The sequence below is a fragment of the Ambystoma mexicanum genome, chromosome 2p (assembly GCF_040938575.1).
Source record: "Ambystoma mexicanum isolate Mex_15411 chromosome 2p, UKY_AmexF1_1, whole genome shotgun sequence".
In the NCBI taxonomy this organism is placed as follows: domain Eukaryota; kingdom Metazoa; phylum Chordata; class Amphibia; order Caudata; family Ambystomatidae; genus Ambystoma; species Ambystoma mexicanum.
Window position 1 is genome coordinate 1,494,640,669 of NC_090923.1, and position 21,763 is coordinate 1,494,662,431.

Below are 21,763 nucleotides of genomic sequence, written 5' to 3' on the forward strand. Positions count from 1 at the left end.
GCTATAGGAAGGGTCTCAGGTTTGAATGGGAAGGAGTTGGATATCACATTTCATGTTATAGGAAGGGTCTCAGGATTGGAATGGGAAGGACTTGGATATCATATCTCATGCTATAGGACGGGTCTCAGGTTTGTTATTAGAATCATTGAGATATCATATTGCATGCTGTAGGAAGGGTCTAAGGATTGGAATGGGAAGGACTTGGATATCTCATCTCATGCTATAGATAGGCTCTTAGGTTTGGAAAGGGAAGGAGTTGGATATCACATTTCATGTTAGAGGAAGGATCTCAGGTTTGGTATTAGAAGCATTGAGATATCACATCTCATGCTATAGGAAGGGTCTCAGGATTGGAATGGGAAGTAGTTGGATATCACATCTCATGCTATAGGAAGGGTCTCAGGTTTGGTATAAGCATTGAGATATCACATCTCATGCTATAGGACGGGTCTCAGGATTGGAATGGAAGGAGTTGGATATCACATCTCATGTTATAGGAAGGATCTCAGGTTTGGTATTAGAAGCATTGAGACATCACATCTCATCCAATAGGAAGGGTCTCAGGTTTGGAATGGGAAGGAATTGGATATCACATCTCATGTTATAGGAAGGATCTCAGGTTTGGTATTAGAAGCATTGAGATATCACATCTCATGCTATAGGAAGGGTCTCAGGATTGGAATGTGAAGGATTTGGATATCACATCTCATGCTAAAGGAAGGGTGTCAGGTTTGGTAGAAGCATTGAGATATCACGTCTCTGCTATCGGAAGGGTCTCAGGATTGGATTGGGAAGGAGTTGGATATCCCTTCTCATGCTATAGGAAGGGTCTCAGGATTTGAATGGCAAGGAGTTGGATATCACATCTCATGCCATAGGAAGGGTCTCAGGTTTGGTATAAGCATTGAGATATCACATCTCTGCTATCGGAAGGGTCTCAGGATTGGAATGGGAAGGAGTTGGATATTCCCATCTCATGTTATAGGAAGGGTCTCAGGTTTGGTATTAGAAGCATTGAGATATCACATCTCATGCTATAGGAAGGGTCTCAGGATTGGAATGGGAAGGACTTGGATATCACATCTCATGCTATAGGGAGGGTCTCAAGTTTGATATTAGAAGCTTTGAGATATCACATCTCATGATATCGGAAGGGTCTCAGGATTGGAATGGGAAGGAGTTGGATATCACATCTCATGATAAAGGAAGGGTCTAAGGTTTGGAAGGGGAAGGATTTGGATATCACATCTCATGTTATATTACGGGTCTCAGGTTTGGTATTAGAGGCATTGAGATATCAAGTCTCAGAGTATAGGAAGGGTCTCAGAATTAGAATGGGAAGGAGTTGGATATCACATCTCAAGCTATAGGAAGGGTCTCAGGATTGGAATGGGAAGGACTTGGATATCACATCTCATGCTATAGGAAGGCTCTCAGGTTTGGAAGGGGAAAGAGTTGGATATCACATTTCATGTTAGAGGTAGGATCTCAGGTTTGGTATTAGAGGCATTGGGATATCACATCTCATGCTATCAGAAGGGTCTCTGGAATGGAATGGGAAGGAGTTGGATATCACATCTCATGCTAAAGGGAGGGTCTCATGTTTGGAAGGGGAAGGATTTGGATATCACATCTCATGTTATAGGAAGGATCTCAGGTTTGGTATTAGAAGCATTGAGATATCACATCTCATGCTATCGGAAGGATCTCAGGTTTGGTATTAGAAGCATTGAGATATCACATCTCATGCTATCAGAAGGGTCTCAGGATTGGAATGGGAAGGAGTTGGATATCACATCTCATGCTAAAGGGAGGGTCTCAGGTTTGGAAGGGGAAGGATTTGGATATCACATCTCATGTTATCGGAAGGATCTCACGTTTGGTATTAGAAGTATTGAGATATCATATCTCATGCTATAGGAAGGGTCTCAGGATTGGAATGGGAAAGAGTTGGATATCACATCTCATGCTATAGGGAGTGTCTCAGGATTGGAATGGGAAGGACTTAGATATCACATATCATGCTATAGGGAGGGTCTCAGTTTTGATATTAGAAGCATTGAGATATCACATCTCATGCTATCGGAAGTGTCTCAGGATTGGAATGGGAAGGAGCTGGATATCACATCTCATGCTAAAGGAAGGGTCTCAGGTTTGGAACGGGAAGGATTTGGATATCACATCTCATGTTATAGGAAGGGTCTCAGGTTTGGTATAAGCATTGAGATATCACATCTCTGCTATCGGAAGTGTCTCAGGATTGGAATGGGAAGGAGTTGGATATCCCATCTCATGTTATAGGACGGGTCTCAGGTTTGTTATTAGAATCATTGAGATATCATATTGCATGCTGTAGGAAGGGTCTAAGGGTTGGAATGGGAAGGACTTGGATATCACATCTCATGCTATAGATAGGCTCTTAGGTTTGGAAAGGGAAGGAGTTGGATATCACATTTCATGTTAGAGGAAGGATCTCAGGTTTGGTATTAGAAGCATTGAGATATCACATCTCATGCTATAGGAAGGGTCTCAGGATTGGAATGGGAAGTAGTTGGATATCACATCTCATGCTATAGGAAGAGTCTCAGGTTTGGTATAAGCATTGAGATATCACATCTCATGCTATAGGACGGGTCTCAGGATTGGAATGGAAGGAGTTGGATATCACATCTCATGTTATAGGAAGGATCTCAGGTTTGGTATTAGAAGCATTGAGACATCACATCTCATGCTATAGGAAGGGTCTCAGGGTTGGAATGGGAAGGAGTTGGATATCACATCTCATCCAATAGGAAGGGTCTCAGGTTTGGAATGGGAAGGAATTGGATATCACATCTCATGTTATAGGAAGGATCTCAGGTTTGGTATTAGAAGCATTGAGATATCACATCTCATGCTATAGGAAGGGTCTCAGGATTGGAATGTGAAGGATTTGGATATCACATCTCATGCTAAAGGAAGGGTCTCAGGTTTGGTAGAAGCATTGAGATATCACGTCTCTGCTATCAGAAGGGTCTCAGGATTGGATTGGGAAGGAGTTGGATATCCCTTCTCATGCTATAGGAAGGGTCTCAGGATTTAAATGGCAAGGAGTTGGATATCACATCTCATGCCATAGGAAGGGTCTCAGGTTTGGTATAAGCATTGAGATATCACATCTCTGCTATCGGAAGGGTCTCAGGATTGGATTGGGAAGGAGTTGGATATCCCTTCTCATGCTATAGGAAGTGTCTCAGGTTGGAATGGGAAGGAGTTGGATATCACATCTCATGTTATAGGAAGGGTCTCAGGATTGGAATGGGAAGGATTTGGATATCACATCTCTTGCTATAGGAAGGGTCTCAGGATTGGAATGGGTAGGCGTTGGATATTACTTTCTTGCTATAGGAAGGGTCTCATGTTTGGAATGGGAAGGAGTTGGATATCACATATGCTATAGTTAGTGTCTCAGGTTTGGAACGGGAAGGAGTTGGATATCACATCTCATGTTATAGGAAGGGTCTCAGGTTTGGTATAAGCATTGAGATATCACATCTCTGCTATCGGAAGCGGCTCAGGATTGGAATGGGAAGGAGTTGGATATCCCATCTCATGTTATAGTAAGAGTCTCTGGTTTGGTATTAGAATCATTGAGATATCACATCGCATGCTGTAGGAAGGGTCTAAGGATTGGAATGGGATGGACTTGGATATCACATCTCATGCTATAGGTAGGCTCTCAGGTTTGGTATAAGCATTGAGATATCACATCCCATGCTATAGGAAGGGTCTCAGGATTGGAATGGGAAGGATTTGGATATCACATCTCATGCTATAGGAAGGGTCTCAGATTTGGTATAAGCATTGAGATATCACATCTCATGCTAAAGGAAGGGTCTCAGGATTGGAATGGGAAGGAGTTGTATATGACATCTCAGGCCATAGGAAGGGTCTCAGGTTTGGTATAAGCATTGAGATATCACATCTCTGCTATCGGAAGGGTCTCAGGATTGGAATGGGAAGGAGTTGGATATCCCATCTCATGTTATAGGAAGGGTCTCAGGTTTGGTATTAGAAGCATAGAGATATCACATCTCATGCTATAGGAAGGGTCTCAGGATTGGAATGGGAAGGACTTGGATGTCAGATCTCATGCTATAGGGAGGGTCTCAAGTTTGATATTAGAAGCATTGAGATAACAAATCTCATGATATCGGAAGGGTCTCAGGATTGGAATGGGAAGGAGTTGGATACCACATCTCATGATAAAGGAAGGGTCTAAGGTTTGGAAGGGGAAGGATTTGGATATCACATCTCATGTTATAGGACGGGTCTCAGGTTTGGTATTAGAAGCATTGAGATATCAAGTCTCATGGTATAAGAAGGGTCTCAGAATTGGAATGGGAAGGAGTTGGATATCACACCTCAAGCTATAGGAAGGGTCTCAGGATTGGAATGGGAAGGAGTTTGATATCACATCTCATGCCATTGTATGGGCCTCAGGTTTGGTAGAAGCATTGGGATATCACATCTCATGCTATCGGAAGGGTATCAGTATTGGATTTGGAAGAAGTTGGATATCCCATCTCATTCTATAGGAAGGGTCTCAGGTTGGAATGGGAAGGAGTTGGATATCACATTTCATGTTATAGGGAGGGTCTCAGGATTGGAATGGGAAGGACTTGGATATCATATCTCATGCTATAGGACGGGTCTCAGGTTTGTTATTAGAATCATTGAGATATCATATTGCATGCTGTAGGAAGGGTCTAAGGATTGGAATGGGAAGGACTTGGATATCACATCTCATGCTATAGATAGGCTCTTAGGTTTGGAAAGGGAGGAGTTGGATATCACATTTCATGTTAGAGGAAGGATCTCAGGTTTGGTATTAGAAGCATTGAGATATCACATCTCATGCTATAGGAAGGGTCTCAGGATTGGAATGGGAAGTAGTTGGATGTCACATTTCATGCTATAGGAAGGGTCTCAGGTTTGGTATAAGCATTGAGATATCACATCTCATGCTATAGGACGGGTCTCAGGATTGGAATGGAAGGAGTTGGATATCACATCTCATGTTATAGGAAGGATCTCAGGTTTGGTATTAGAAGCATTGAGACATCACATCTCATGCTATAGGAAGGGTCTCAGGGTTGGAATGGGAAGGAGTTGAATATCACCTCTCATCCAATAGGAAGGGTCTCAGGTTTGGAATGGGAAGGAATTGGATATCACATCTCATGCTAAAGGAAGGGTCTCAGGTTTGGTAGAAGCATTGAGATATCACGTCTCTGCTATCGGAAGGGTCTCAGGATTGGATTGGGAAGGAGTTGGATATCCCTTCTCATGCTATAGGTAGGGTCTCAGGATTTGAATGGGAAGGAGTTGGATATCACATCTCATGTTATAGGAAGGGTCTCAGGATTGGAATGGGAAGGATTTGGATATCACATCTCTTGCTATAGGAAGGGTCTCAGGATTGGAATGGGTAGGAGTTGGATATTACTTTCTTGCTATAGGAAGGGTCTCATGTTTGGAATGGGAAGCAGTTGGATATCACATATGCTATAGTTAGTGTCTCAGGTTTGGAACGGAAAGGAGTTGGATATCACATCTCATGTTATAGGAAGGGTCTCAGGTTTGGTATAAGCATTGAGATATCACATCTCTGCTATCGGAAGCGGCTCAGGATTGGAATGGGAAGGAGTTGGATATCCCATCTCACGTTATAGGAAGAGTCTCTGGTTTGGTATTAGAATCATTGAGATATCACATCGCATGCTGTAGGAAGGGTCTAAGGATTGGAATGTGATGGACTTGGATATCACATCTCATGCTACAGGTAGGCTCTCAGGTTTGGTATAAGCATTGAGATATCACATCTCATGCTATAGGAAGGGTCTCAGGATTGGAATGGGAAGGAATTGGATATCACATCTCATGCTATAGGAAGGGTCTCAGATTTGGTATAAGCATTGAGATATCACATCTCATGCTAAAGGAAGGGTCTCAGGATTGGAATGGGAAGGAGTTGTATATGACATCTCAGGCCATAGGAAGGGTCTCAGGTTTGGTATAAGCATTGAGATATCACATCTCTGCTATCGGAAGGGTCTCAGGATTGGAATGGGAAGGAGTTGGATATCCCATCTCATGTTATAGGAATGGTCTCAGGTTTGGTATTAGAAGCATAGAGATATCACATCTCATGCTATAGGAAGGGTCTCAGGATTGGAATGGGAAGGACTTGGATGTCACATCTCATGCTATAGAGAGGGTCTCAAGTTTGATATTAGAAGCATTGAGATAACAAATCTCATGATATCGGAAGGGTCTTAGGATTGGAATGGGAAGGAGTTGGATATCACATCTCATGATAAAGGAAGGGTCTAAGGTTTGGAAGGGGAAGGATTTGGATATCACATCTCATGTTATAGGACGGGTCTCAGGTTTGGTATTAGAAGCATTGAGATATCAAGTCTCATGGTATAAGAAGGGTCTCAGAATTGGAATGGGAAGGAGTTGGATATCACACCTCAAGCTATAGGAAGGGTCTCAGGATTGGAATGGGAAGGAGTTTGATATCACATCTCATGCCATAGTATGGGTCTCAGGTTTGGTAGAAGCATTGGGATATCACATCTCATGCTATCGGAAGGGTATCAGTATTGGATTTGGAAGAAGTTGGATATCCCATCTCATGCTATAGGAAGGGTCTCAGGTTGGAATGGGAAGGAGTTGGATATCACATTTCATGTTATAGGAAGGGTCTCAGGATTGGATTGGGAAGGAGTTGTATATGACATCTCATGTTATAGGAAGGGTCTCAGGTTTGGTATTAGAAGCATTGAGATATCACATCTCATGCTATAGGAAGGGTCTCAGGATTGGAATGGGGAGGACTTGGATGTCACATCTCATGCTATAGGGAGGGTCTCAAGTTTGATATTAGAAGCATTGAGATAACAAATCTCATGATATCGGAAGGGTCTCAGGATTGGAATGGGAAGGAGTTGGATATCACATCTCATGATAAAGGAAGGGTCTAAGGTTTGGAAGGGGAAAGATTTGGATATCACATCTCATGTTATAGGACGGGTCTCAGGTTTGGTATTAGAAGCATTGAGATATCAAGTCTCATGGCATAGGAAGGGTCTCAGAATTGGAATGGGAAGGAGTTGGATATCACATCTCATGCCATAGTATGGGTCTCAGGTTTGGTAGAAGCATTGGGATATCACAATTCATGCTATTGGAAGGGTATCAGTATTGGATTTGGAAGGAGTTGGATATCCCATCTCATGCTATAGGAAGGGTCTCAGGTTGGAATGGGAAGGAGTTGGATATCACATTTCATGTTATAGGAAGGGTCTCAGGATTGGAATGGGAAGGACTTGGATATCATATCTCATGCTATAGGAAGGCTCTCAGGTTTGGAAGGGGAAGGAGTTGGATATCACATTTCATGTTAGAGGAAGGATCTCAGGTTTGGTATTAGAGGCCCTGAGATATCACATCTCATGCTATAGGAAGGGTCTCAGGATTGGAATGGGAAGGAGTTGGATATCACATCTCAAGCTTTAGGAAGGGTCTCAGGTTTGGTATAAGCATTGAGATAGCACATCTCATGCTATAGGAAGGGTCTCAGGATTGGAATGGGAAGGAGTTGGATATCACATCTCATGTTATAGGAAAGATCTCAGGTTTGGTATTAGAAGCATTGAGACATCACATCTCATGTTATAGGAAGGGTCTCAGGATTGGAATGGGAAGAAGTTGGATATCACATCTCATGCTATAGGAAGGGTCTCAGGTTTGGAAGGGGAAGGAGTTGGATATCCAATCTCATGTTATAGGACTGGTCTCAAGTTTGGTATTAGAAGCATTGAGATATCACATCGCATGCTGTAGGAAGGTTCTCAGGTTTGGTATTAGAAGCATTGAGACATCACATCTCATGCTATAGGAAGGGTCTCAGGATTGGAATGGGAAGGAGTTGGATATCACATCTCATGTTATAGGAAGGATCTCAGGTTTGGTATTAGAAGCATTGAGACATCACATCTCATGCTATAGGAAGGGTCTCAGGATTGGAATGGGAAGGAGTTGGATATCACATCTCATGCTATAGGAAGGGTCTCACATTTGGTATAAGCATTGAGATATCACATCTCATGCTATAGGAAGGGTCTCAGGATTGGATTGGGAAGGAGTTGTATTTGACATCTCAGGCCATAGGAAGGGTCTCAGGATTGGTATAAGCATTGAGATATCACATCTCTGCTATCGGAAGGGTCTCAGGATTGGAATGGGAAGGAGTTGGATATCCCATCTCATGTTATAGGAAGGGTCTCAGGTTTGGTATTAGAAGCATTGAGATATCACATCTCATGCTATAGGAAGGGTCTCAGGATTGGAATGGGGAGGACTTGGATGTCACATCTCATGCTATAGGGAGGGTCTCAAGTTTGATATTAGAAGCATTGAGATAACAAATCTCATGATATCGGAAGGGTCTCAGGATTGGAATGGGAAGGAGTTGGATATCACATCTCATGATAAAGGAAGGGTCTAAGGTTTGGAAGGGGAAAGATTTGGATATCACATCTCATGTTATAGGACGGGTCTCAGGTTTGGTATTAGAAGCATTGAGATATCAAGTCTCATGGCATAGGAAGGGTCTCAGAATTGGAATGTGAAGGAGTTGGATATCACATCTCAAGCTATAGGAAGAGTCTCAGGATTGGAATGGGAAGGAGTTTGATATCACATCTCATGCCATAGTATGGGTCTTAGGTTTGGTAGAAGCATTGGGATATCACATCTCATGCTATTGGAAGGGTATCAGTATTGGATTTGGAAGGAGTTGGATATCCCATCTCATGCTATAGGAAGGGTCTCAGGTTGAAATGGGAAGGAGTTGGATATCACATGCCATGTTATAGGAAGGGTCTCAGGATTGGAATGGGAAGGACTTGGATATCATATCTCATGCTATAGGAAGGCTCTCAGGTTTGGAAGGGGAAGGAGTTGGATATCACATTTCATGTTAGAGGAAGGATCTCAGGTTTGGTATTAGAGGCCTTGAGATATCACATCTCATGCTATAGGACGGGTCTCAGGATTGGAATGGGAAGGAGTTGGATATCACATCTCAAGCTTTAGGAAGGGTCTCAGGTTTGGTATAAGCATTGAGATAGCACATCTCATGCTATAGGAAGGGTCTCAGGATTGGAATGGGAAGGAGTTGGATATCACATCTCATGTTATAGGAAGGATCTCAGGTTTGGTATTAGAAGCATTGAGACATCACATCTCATGCTATAGGAAGGGTCTCAGGATTGGAATGGGAAGGAGTTGGATATCACATCTCATGCTATAGGAAGGGTCTCAGATTTGGTATAAGCATTGAGATATCACATCTCTGCTATCGGAAGGGTCTCAGGATTGGAATGGGAAGGAGTTGGATATCCCATCTCATGCTATAGGGAGGGTCTCAATTTTGATATTTGAAGCATTGAGATAACAAATCTCATGATATCGGAAGGGTCTCAGGATTGGAATGGGAAGGAGTTGGATATCACATCTCATGATAAAGGAAGGGTCTAAGGTTTGGAAGGGGAAAGATTTGGATATCACATCTCATGTTATAGGACGGGTCTCAGGTTTGGTATTAGAAGCATTGAGATATCAAGTCTCATGGTATAGGAAGGGTCTCAGAGTTGGAATGGGAAGGAGTTGGATATCACATCTCAAGCTATAGGAAGAGTCTCAGGATTGGAATGGGAAGGAGTTTGATATCACATCTCATGCCATAGTATGGTTCTCAGGTTTGATAGAAGCATTGGGATATCACATCTCATGCTATTGGAAGGGTATCAGTATTGGATTTGGAAGGAGTTGGATATCCCATCTCATGCTATAGGAAGGGTCTCAGGTTGGAATGGGAAGAAGTTGGATATCACATTTCATGTTATAGGAAGGGTCTCATGATTGGAATGGGAAGGAGTTGGATATCACATCTCAAGCTTTAGGAAGGGTCTCAGGTTTGGTATAAGCATTGAGATATCACATCTCATGCTATAGGAAGGGTCTCAGGTTGGAATGCGAAGGAGTTGGATATCACATTTCATGTTATAGGAAGGGTCTCAGGATTGGAATGGGAAGGAGTTGGATATCACATCTCAAGCTTTAGGAAGGGTCTCAGGTTTGGTATAAGCATTGAGATAGCACATCTCATGCTATAGGAAGGGTCTCAGGGTTGGAATGGGAAGGAGTTGGATATCACATCTCATGTTATAGGAAAGATCTCAGGTTTGGTATTAGAAGCATTGAGACATCACATCTCATGTTATAGGAAGGGTCTCAGGATTGGAATGGGAAGAAGTTGGATATCACATCTCATGCTATAGGAAGGGTCTCAGGTTTGGAAGGGGAAGGAGTTGGATATCCAATCTCATGTTATAGGACTGGTCTCAGGTTTGGTATTAGAAGCATTGAGATATCACATTGCATGCTGTAGGAAGGTTCTCAGGTTTGGAATGGGGAGGAATTGGATATCACATCTCATGTCATAGGAAGGATCTCAGGTTTGGTATTAGAAGCATTGAGATATCACATCTCATGCTATAGGAATGGTCTCAGGATTGGAATGGGAATGTGTTGGATATCACATATGCTATAGGAAGGGTCTCAGGTTTGGAACGGGAAGGAGTTGGATATCACTTCTCATGTTATAGGAAGGGTCTCAGGTTTGGTATAAGCATTGAGATATCACATCTCTGCTATCGGAAGTGTCTCAGGATTGGAATGGGAAGGTGTTGGATATCCCATCTCATGTTATAGGACGGGTCTCAGGTTTGTTATTAGAATCATTGAGATATCATATTGCATGCTGTAGGAAGGGTCTAAGGATTGGAATGGGAAGGAGTTGGATATCCCATCTCATGTTATAGGAAGAGTCTCAAGTTTGGTATTAGAAGCATTTAGATATCACATCTCATGCTATAGGAAGTGTCTCAGGATTGGAATGGGAAGGAGTTGGATATCATATTTCATGTTAGACGAAGGATCTCAGGTTTGGTATTAGAGGCATTGAGATATCACATCTCATGCTATAGGAAGGGTCTCAGGATTGGAATGGGAAGGAGTTGGATATCACATCTCATGCTATAGGAAGGGTCTCAGGTTTGGTATAAGCATTGAGATATCACATCTCATGCTATAAAAAGGGTCTCAGGATTGGAATGGGAAGGAGTTGGATATCACATCTCATGTTATAGGAAGGATCTCAGGTTTGGTATTAGAAGCATTGAGACATCACATCTCATGCTATCGGAAGGGTCTCAGGATTGGAATGGGAAGGAGTTGGATATCACATCTCATGCTATAGGAAGGGTCTCAGGTTTGATATTAGAAGCATTGAGATATCATATCTCATGCTATAGGAAGGGTCTCAGGATTGGAATGGGAAGGAGTTGGATATCACATCTCATGCTATAGGAAGGGTCTCAGGTTTGGTATAAGCAGTGAGATATCACATCTCATGCTATAGGAAGTGTCTCAGGATTGGAATGGGAAGGAGTTGGATATCACATCTCATGTTATAGGAAGGATCTCAGGTTTGGTATAAGCATTGAGATATCACATCTCTACTATCGGAAGGGTCTCAGGATTGGAATGGGAAGGAGTTGGATATTCCCATCTCATGTTATAGGAAGGGTCTCAGGTTTGGTATTAGAAGCATTGGGATATCACATCTCATGCTATAGGAAGGGTCTCAGGATTTGAATGGGAAGGACTTGGATATCACATCTCATGCTATAAGGAGGGTCTCAAGTTTGATATTAGAAGCATTGAGATATCACATCTCATGCTATCGGAAGGGTCTCAGGGATGGAATGGGAAGGAGTTGGATATCACATCTCATGATAAAGGAAGTGTCTAAGGTTTGGAAGGGGAAGGAGTTTGATATCACATCTCATGCCATAGTGTGGGTCTCAGGTTTGGTAGAAGCATTGGGATATCACATCTCATGCTATCGGAAGGGTATCAGGATTGGATTTGGAAGGAGTTGGATATCCCATCTCATGCTATAGGAAGGGTCTCAGGTTGGAATGGGAAGGAGTTGGATATCACATCTCATGTTGTAGGAAGGGTCTCAGGATTGGAATTAGAAGGACTTGGATATCACATCTCATGCTGTAGGAAGGCTCTCAGGTTTGGAAGGGGAAAGAGTTGGATATCACATTTCATGTTAGAGGTAGGATCTCAGGTTTGGTATTAGAGGCATTGAGATATCACATCTCATGCTATCAGAAGAGTCTCAGGATTGGAAGGGGAAGGATTTGGATATCACATCTCATGTTATAGGAAGGATCTCAGGTTTGGTATTAGAAGCATTGAGATATCACATCTCATGCTATCGGAAGGATCTCAGGTTTGGTATAGAAGCATTGAGATATCACATCTCATGCTATCAGAAGGTTCTCAGGATTGGAATGGGAAGGAGTTGGATGTCACATCTCATGCTAAAGGGAGGGTCTCAGGTTTGGAAGGGGAAGGATTTGGATATCACATCTCATGTTATAGGAAGGATCTCAGGTTTGGTATTAGAAGCATTGAGATATCACATCTCATGCTATCGGAAGGATCTCAGGTTTGGTATAGAAGCATTGAGATATCACATCTCATGCTATCAGAAGGTTCTCAGGATTGGAATGGGAAGGAGTTGGATATCACATCTCATGCTAAAGGGAGGGTCTCAGGTTTGGAAGGGGAAGGATTTGGATATCACATCTCATGTTATCGGAAGGATCTCAGGTTTGGTATTAGAAGTATTGAGATATCACATCTCATGCTATAGGAAGGGTCTCAGGATTGGAATGGGAAGGAGTTGTTTATCACATCTCATGCTAAAGGAAGGGTCTCAGGTTTGGTAGAAGCATTGAGATATCACATCTCATGCTATAGGAAGGGTCTCAGGATTGGAATGGGAAGGACTTAGATATCACATATCATGCTATAGGGAGGGTCTCAGTTTTGATATTAGAAGCATTGAGATATCACATCTCATGCTATCAGAAGGGTCTCAGGATTGGAATGGGAAGGAGCTGGATATCACATCTCATGCTAAAGGAAGGGTCTCAGGTTTGGAACGGGAAGGAGTTGGATATCACATCTCATGTTATAGGAAGGGTCTCAGGTTTGGTATAAGCATTGAGATATCACATCTCTGCTATCGGAAGTGTCTCAGGATTGGAATGGGAAGGACTTGGATATCACATCTCATGCTATAGATAGGCTCTCAGGTTTGGAAAGGGAAGGAGTTGGATATCACATTTCATGTTAGAGGAAGGATCTCAGGTTTGGTATTAGAGGCATTGAGATATCAGATCTCAGGCTATAGGAAGGGTCTCAGGATTGGAATGGGAAGGAGTTGGATATCACATCTCATGCTATAGGAAGGGTCTCAGGATTGGAATGGGAAGGAGTTGTATATGACATCTCATGCCGTAGGAAGGGTCTCAGGTTTGGTATAAGCATTGAGATATCACATCTCTGCTATCGAAAGGGTCTTAGGATTGGAATGGGAAGGAGTTGGATATCCCATCTCATGTTATAGGAAGAGTCTCAGGTTGGAATGGGAAGGAGTTGGATATCGCATTTCATGTTATAGGAAGGGTCTCAGGATTGGAATGGGAAGGACTTGGATATCATATCCCATGCTATAGGAAGGCTCTCAGGTTTGGAAGGGGAAGGAGTTGGATATCACATTTCATGTTAGAGGAAGGATCTCAGGTTTGGTATTAGAGGCCTTGAGATATCACATCTCATGCTATAGGAAGGGTCTCAGGATTGGAATGGGAAGGAGTTGGATATCACATCTCAAGCTATAGGAACGGTCTCAGGTTTGGTATAAGCATTGTGATATCACATCTCATGCTATAGGAAGGGTCTCAGGATTGGAATGGGAAGGAGTTGGATATCACATCTCATGTTATAGGAAAGATCTCAGGTTTGGTATTAGAAGCATTGAGACATCACATCTCATGTTATAGGAAGGGTCTCAGGATTGGAATGGGAAGAAGTTGGATATCACATCTCATGCTATAGGAAGGGTCTCAGGTTTGGTATAAGCATTGAGATATCACATCTCATGCTATAGGAAGGGTCTCAGGATTGGAATGGGAAGGAGTTGTATATGACATCTCATGCCATAGGAAGGGTCTCAGGTTTGGTATAAGCATTGAGATATCACATCACATGCTATAGGAAGGGTCTCAGGATTGGAATGGGAAGGACTTGGATATCACATCTCATGCTATAGGCAGGGTCTCAGGTTTGGAAAGGGAATGAGATGGATATCACATTTCATGTTAGAGGTAGGATCTCAGGTTTGGTATTAGAGGCATTGAGATATCACATCTCATGCTATCAGAAGGGTCTCAGGATTGGAATGGGAAGGAGTTGGATATCACATCTCATGCTAAAGGGAGGGTCTCAGGTTTGGAAGGGGAAGGATTTGGAAATCACATCTCATGTTATAGGAAGGATCTCAGGTTTGGTATTAGAAGCATTGAGATAACACATCTCATGCTTTCATAAGGGTCTCAGGATTGGAATGGGAAGGAGTTGGATATCACATCTCATGTTATAGGAAGGATCTCAGGTTTGGTATTAGAAGCATTGAGACATCACATCTCATGCTATAGGAAGGGTCTCAGGATTGGAATGGGAAGGAGTTGGATATCACATCTCATGCTATAGGAAGGGTCTCAGATTTGGTATAAGCATTGAGATATCACATCTCATGCTATAGGAAGGGTCTCAGGATTGGAATGGGAAGGAGTTGTATATGACATCTCAGGCCATAGGAAGGGTCTCAGGTTTGGTATAAGCATTGAGATATCACATCTCTGCTATCGGAAGGGTCTCAGGATTGGAATGGGAAGGAATTGGATATCACATCTCATGTTATAGGAAGGATCTCAGGTTTGGTATTAGAAGCATTGAGATATCCCTTCTCATGCTATAGGAAGGGTCTCAGGATTGGAATGTGAAGGATTTGGATATCACATCTCATGCTAAAGGAAGGGTCTCAGGTTTGGTAGAAGCATTGAGATATCACGTCTCTGCTATCGGAAGGGTCTCAGGATTGGATTGGGAAGGAGTTGGATATCCCTTCTCATGCTATAGGAAGGGTCTCAGGTTTGGTATAAGCATTGAGATATCACATCTCTGCTATCGGAAGGGTCTCAGGATTGGATTGGGAAGGAGTTGGATATCCCTTCTCATGCTATAGGAAGTGTCTCAGGTTGGAATGGGAAGGAGTTGGATATCACATCACATGTTATAGGAAGGGTCTCAGGATTGGAATGGGAAGGATTTGGATATCACATCTCTTGCTATAGGAAGGGTCTCAGGATTGGAATGGGTAGGAGTTGGATATTACTTTCTTGCTATAGGAAGGGTCTCATGTTTGGAATGGGAAGGAGTTGGATATCACATATGCTATAGTTAGTGTCTCAGGTTTGGAACGGGAAGGAGTTGGATATCACATTTCATGTTAGAGGAAGGATCTCAGGTTTGGTATTAGAAGCATTGAGATATCACATCTCATGCTATAGGAAGGGTCTCAGGATTGGAATGGGAAGGAGCTGGATATCACATCTCATGCTAAAGGAAGGGTCTCAGGTTTGGAACGGGAAGGATTTGGATATCACATCTCATGTTATAGGAAGGGTCTCAGGTTTGGTATAAGCATTGAGATATCACATCTCTGCTATCGGAAGTGTCTCAGGATTGGAATGGGAAGGAGTTGGATATCCCATCTCATGTTAGAGGACGGGTCTCAGGTTTGTTATTAGAATCATTGAGATATCATATTGCATGCTGTAGGAAGGGTCTAAGGGTTGGAATGGGAAGGACTTGGATATCACATCTCATGCTATAGATAGGCTCTTAGGTTTGGAAAGGGAAGGGGTTGGATTTCACATTTCATGTTAGAGGAAGGATCTCAGGTTTGGTATTAGAAGCATTGAGATATCACATCTCATGCTATAGGAAGGGTCTAAGGATTGGAATGGGAAGTAGTTGGATATCACATCTCATGCTATAGGAAGGGTCTCAGGTTTGGTATAAGCATTGAGATATCACATCTCATGCTATAGGACGGGTCTCAGGATTGGAATGGAAGGAGTTGGATATCACATCTCATGTTATAGGAAGGATCTCAGGTTTGGTATTAGAAGCATTGAGACATCACATCTCATGCTATAGGAAGGGTCTCAGGGTTGGAATGGGAAGGAGTTGGATATCACATCTCATCCAATAGGAAGGGTCTCAGGTTTGGAATGGGAAGGAATTGGATATCACATCTCATGTTATAGGAAGGATCTCAGGTTTGGTATTAGAAGTATTGAGATATCACATCTCATGCTATAGGAAGGGTCTCAGGATTGGAATGTGAAGGATTTGGATATCACATCTCATGCTAAAGGAAGGGTCTCAGGTTTGGTAGAAGCATTGAGATATCACGTCTCTGCTATCGGAAGGGTCTCAGGATTGGATTGGGAAGGAGTTGGATATCCCTTCTCATGCTATAGGAAGGGTCTCAGGATTTGAATGGCAAGGAGTTGGATATCACATCTCATGCCATAGGAAGGGTCTCAGGTTTGGTATACGCATTGAGATATCACATCTCTGCTATCGGAAGGGTCTCAGGATTGGATTGGGAAGGAGTTGGATATCCCTTCTCATGCTATAGGAAGTGTCTCAGGTTGGAATGGGAAGGAGTTGGATATCACATCTCATGTTATAGGAAGGGTCTCAGGATTGGAATGGGAAGGATTTGGATATCACATCTCTTGCTATAGGAAGGGTCTCAGGATTGGAATGGGTAGAAGTTGGATATTACTTTCTTGCTATAGGAAGGGTCTCATGTTTGGAATGGGAAGGAGTTGGATATCACATATGCTATAGTTAGTGTCTCAGGTTTGGAACGGGAAGGAGTTGGATATCACATCTCATGTTATAGGAAGGGTCTCAGGTTTGGTATAAGCATTGAGATATCATATCTCTGCTATCGGAAGCGGCTCAGGATTGGAATGGGAAGGAGTTGGATATCCCATCTCATGTTATAGGAAGAGTCTCTGGTTTGGTATTAGAATCATTGAGATATCACATCGCATGCTGTAAGAAGGGTCTAAGGATTGGAATGGGATGGACTTGGATATCACATCTCATGCTATAGGTAGGCTCTCAGGTTTGGTATAAGCATTGAGATATCACATCTCATGCTATAGGAAGGGTCTCAGGATTGGAATGGGAAGGATTTGGATATCACATCTCATGCTATAGGAAGGGTCTCAGATTTGGTATAAGCATTGAGATATCACATCTCATGCTAAAGGAAGGGTCTCAGGATTGGAATGGGAAGGAGTTGTATATGACATCTCAGGCCATAGGAAGGGTCTCAGGTTTGGTATAAGCATTGAGATATCACATCTCTGCTATCGGAAGGGTCTCAGGATTGCAATGGGAAGGAGTTGGATATCCCATCTCATCTTATAGGAAGGGTCTCAGGTTTGGTATTAGAAGCATAGAGATATCACATCTCATGCTATAGGAAGGGTCTCAGGATTGGAATGGGAAGGACTTGGATGTCACATCTCATGCTATAGGGAGGGTCTCAAGTTTGATATTAGAAGCATTGAGATACCAAATCTCATGATATCGGAAGGGTCTCAGGATTGGAAGGGGAAGGATTTGGATATCACATCTCATGTTATAGGACGGGTCTCAGGTTTGGTATTAGAAGCATTGAGATATCACATCTCTGCTATCGGAAGGGTCTCAGGATTGGAATGGGAAGGAATTGGATATCACATCTCATGTTATAGGAAGGATCTCAGGTTTGGTATTAGAAGCATTGAGATATCACATCTCATGCTATAGGAAGGGTCTCAGGATTAGAATGTAAAGGATTTGGATATCACATCTCATGCTAAAGGAAGGGTCTCAGGTTTGGTAGAAGCATTGAGATATCACGTCTCTGCTATCGGAAGGGTCTCAGGATTGGATTGGGAAGGAGTTGGATATCCCTTCTCATGCTATAGGAAGGGTCTCAGGATTTGAATGGGAAGGAGTTGGATATCACATCTCATGTTATAGGAAGGGTCTCAGGATTGGAATGGGGAGGATTTGGATATCACATCTCTTGCTATAGTTAGTGTCTCAGGTTTGGAACGGGAAGGAGTTGGATATCACAACTCATGTTATAGGAAGGGTCTCAGGTTTGGTATAAGCATTGAGATATCACATCTCTGCTATCGGAAGCGGCTCAGGATTGGAATGGGAAGGAGTTGGATATCCCATCTCATGTTATAGGAAGAGTCTCTGGTTTGGTATTAGAATCATTGAGATATCACATCGCATGCTGTAGGAAGGGTCTAAGGATTGGAATGGGATGGACTTGGATATCACATCTCATGCTATAGGTAGGCTCTCAGATTTGGTATAAGCATTGAGATATCACATCTCATGCTAAAGAAAGGTTCTCAGGATTGGAATGGGAAGGAGTTGTATATGACATCTCAGGCCATAGGAAGGGTCTCAGGTTTGGTATAAGCATTGAGATATCACATCTCTGCTATCGGAAGGGTCTCAGGATTGGAATGGGAAGGAGTTGGATATCCCATCTCATGTTATAGGAATGGTCTCAGGTTTGGTATTAGAAGCATAGAGATATCACATCTCATGCTATAGGAAGGGTCTCAGGATTGGAATGGGAAGGACTTGGATGTCACATCTCATGCTATACGGAGGGTCTCAAGTTTGATATTAGAAGCATTGAGATAACAAATCTCATGATATCGGAAGGGTCTCAGGATTGGAATGGGAAGGAGTTGGATATCACATCTCATGCTATAGGAAGGGTCTCAGGTTGGAATGGGAAGGAGTTGGATATCACATTTCATGTTATAGGAAGGGTCTCAGGATTGGAATGGGAAGGAGTTGGATATCACATCTCAAGCTATAGGAAGGGTCTCAGGTTTGGTATAAGCATTGAGATATCACATCTCATGCTATAGGAAGGGTCTCAGGATTGGAATGGGAAGGAGTTGGTTATCACATCTCATGTTATAGGAAATATCTCAGGTTTGGTATTAGAAGCATTGAGACATCACATCTCATGTTATAGGAAGGGTCTCAGGATTGGAATGGGAAGAAGTTGGATATCACATCTCATGCTATAGGAAGGGTCTCAGGTTTGGTATAAGCATTGAGATATCACATCTCATGCTATAGGAAGGGTCTCAGGATTGGAATGGGAAGGAGTTGTATATGACATCTCATGCCATAGGAAGGGTCTCAGGTTTGGTATAAGCATTGAGATATCACATCACATGCTATAGGAAGGGTCTCAGGATTGGAATGGGAAGGACTTGGATATCACATCTCATGCTATAGGCAGGGCCTCAGGTTTGGAAAGGGAAGGAGATGGATATCACATTTCATGTTAGAGATAGGATCTCAGGTTTGGTATTAGAGGCATTGAGATATCACATCTCATGCTATCAGAAGGGTCTCAGGATTGGAATGGGAAGAAGTTGTATATCACATCTCATGCTAAATGGAGGGTCTCAGGTTTGGAAGGGGAAGGATTTGGAAATCACATCTCATGTTATAGGAAGGATCTCAGGTTTGGTATTAGAAGCATTGAGATATCACATCTCATGCTATCGGAAGTATCTCAGGTTTGGTATTAGAGGCATTGAGATATCACATCTCATGCTATCATAAGGGTCTCAGGATTGGAATGGGAAGGAGTTGGATATCACATCTCATGTTATTGGAAGGATCTCAGGTTTGGTATTAGAAGCATTGAGACATCACATCTCATGCTATAGGAAGGGTCTCAGGATTGGAATGGGAAGGAGTTGGATATCACATCTCATGCTATAGGAAGGGTCTCAGATTTGGTATAAGCATTGAGATATCACATCTCATGCTATAGGAAGGGTCTCAGGATTGGAATGGGAAGGAGTTGTATATGACATCTCAGGCCATAGGAAGGGTCTCAGGTTTGGTATAAGCATTGAGATATCACATCTCTGCTATCGGAAGGGTCTCAGGATTGGAATGTGAAGGATTTGGATATCACATCTCATGCTAAAGGAAGGGTCTCAGGTTTGGTAGAAGCATTGAGATATCACGTCTCTGCTATCGGAAGGGTCTCAGGATTGGATTGGGAAGGAGTTGGATATCCCTTCTCATGCTATAGGAAGGGTCTCAGGTTTGGTATAAGCATTGAGATATCACATCTCTGCTATCGGAAGGGTCTCAGGATTGGATTGGGAAGGAGTTGGATATCCCTTCTCATGCTATAGGAAGTGTCTCAGGTTGGAATGGGAAGGAGTTGGATATCACATCACATGTTATAGGAAGGGTCTCAGGATTGGAATGGGAAGGATTTGGATATCACATCTCTTGCTATAGGAAGGGTCTCGGGATTGGAATGGGTAGGAGTTGGATATTACTTTCTTGCTATAGGAAGGGTCTCATGTTTGGAATGGGAAGGAGTTGGATATCACATATGCTATAGTTAGTGTCTCAGGTTTGGAACGGGAAGGAGTTGGATATCACATTTCATGTTAGAGGAAGGATCTCAGGTTTGGTATTAGAAGCATTGAGATATCACATCTCATGCTATAGGAAGGGTCTCAGGATTGGAATGGGAAGGAGCTGGATATCACATCTCATGCTAAAGGAAGGGTCTCAGGTTTGGAACGGGAAGGATTTGGATATCACATCTCATGTTATAGGAAAGGTCTCAGGTTTGGTATAAGCATTGAGATATCACATCTCTGCTATCGGAAGTGTCTCAGGATTGGAATGGGAAGGAGTTGGATATCCCATCTCATGTTATAGGACGGGTCTCAGGTTTGTTATTAGAATCATTGAGATATCATATTGCATGCTGTAGGAAGGGTCTAAGGGTTGGAATGGGAAGGACTTGGATATCACATCTCATGCTATAGATAGGCTCTTAGGTTTGGAAAGGGAAGGAGTTGGATATCACATTTCATGTTAGAGGAAGGATCTCAGGTTTGGTATTAGAAGCATTGAGATATCACATCTCATGCTATAGGAAGGGTCTCAGGATTGGAATGGGAAGTAGTTGGATATCACATCTCATGCTATAGGAAGGGTCTCAGGTTTGGTATAAGCATTGAGATATCACATCTCATGCTATAGGACGGGTCTCAGGATTGGAATGGAAGGAGTTGGATATCACATCTCATGTTATAGGAAGGATCTCAGGTTTGGTATTAGAAGCATTGAGACATCACATCTCATGCTATAGGAAGGGTCTCAGGGTTGGAATGGGAAGGAGTTGGATATCACATCTCATCCAATAGGAAGGGTCTCAGGTTTGGAATGGGAAGGAATTGGATATCACATCTCATGTTATAGGAAGGATCTCAGGTTTGGTATTAGAAGCATTGAGATATCACATCTCATGCTATAGGAAGGGTCTCAGGATTGGAATGTGAAGGATTTGGATATCACATCTCATGCTAAAGGAAGGGTCTCAGGTTTGGTAGAAGCATTGAGATATCACGTCTCTGCTATCGGAAGGGTCTCAGGATTGGATTGGGAAGGAGTTGGATATCCCTTCTCATGCTATAGGAAGGGTCTCAGGATTTGAATGGCAAGGAGTTGGATATCACATCTCATGCCATAGGAAGGGTCTCAGGTTTGGTATACGCATTGA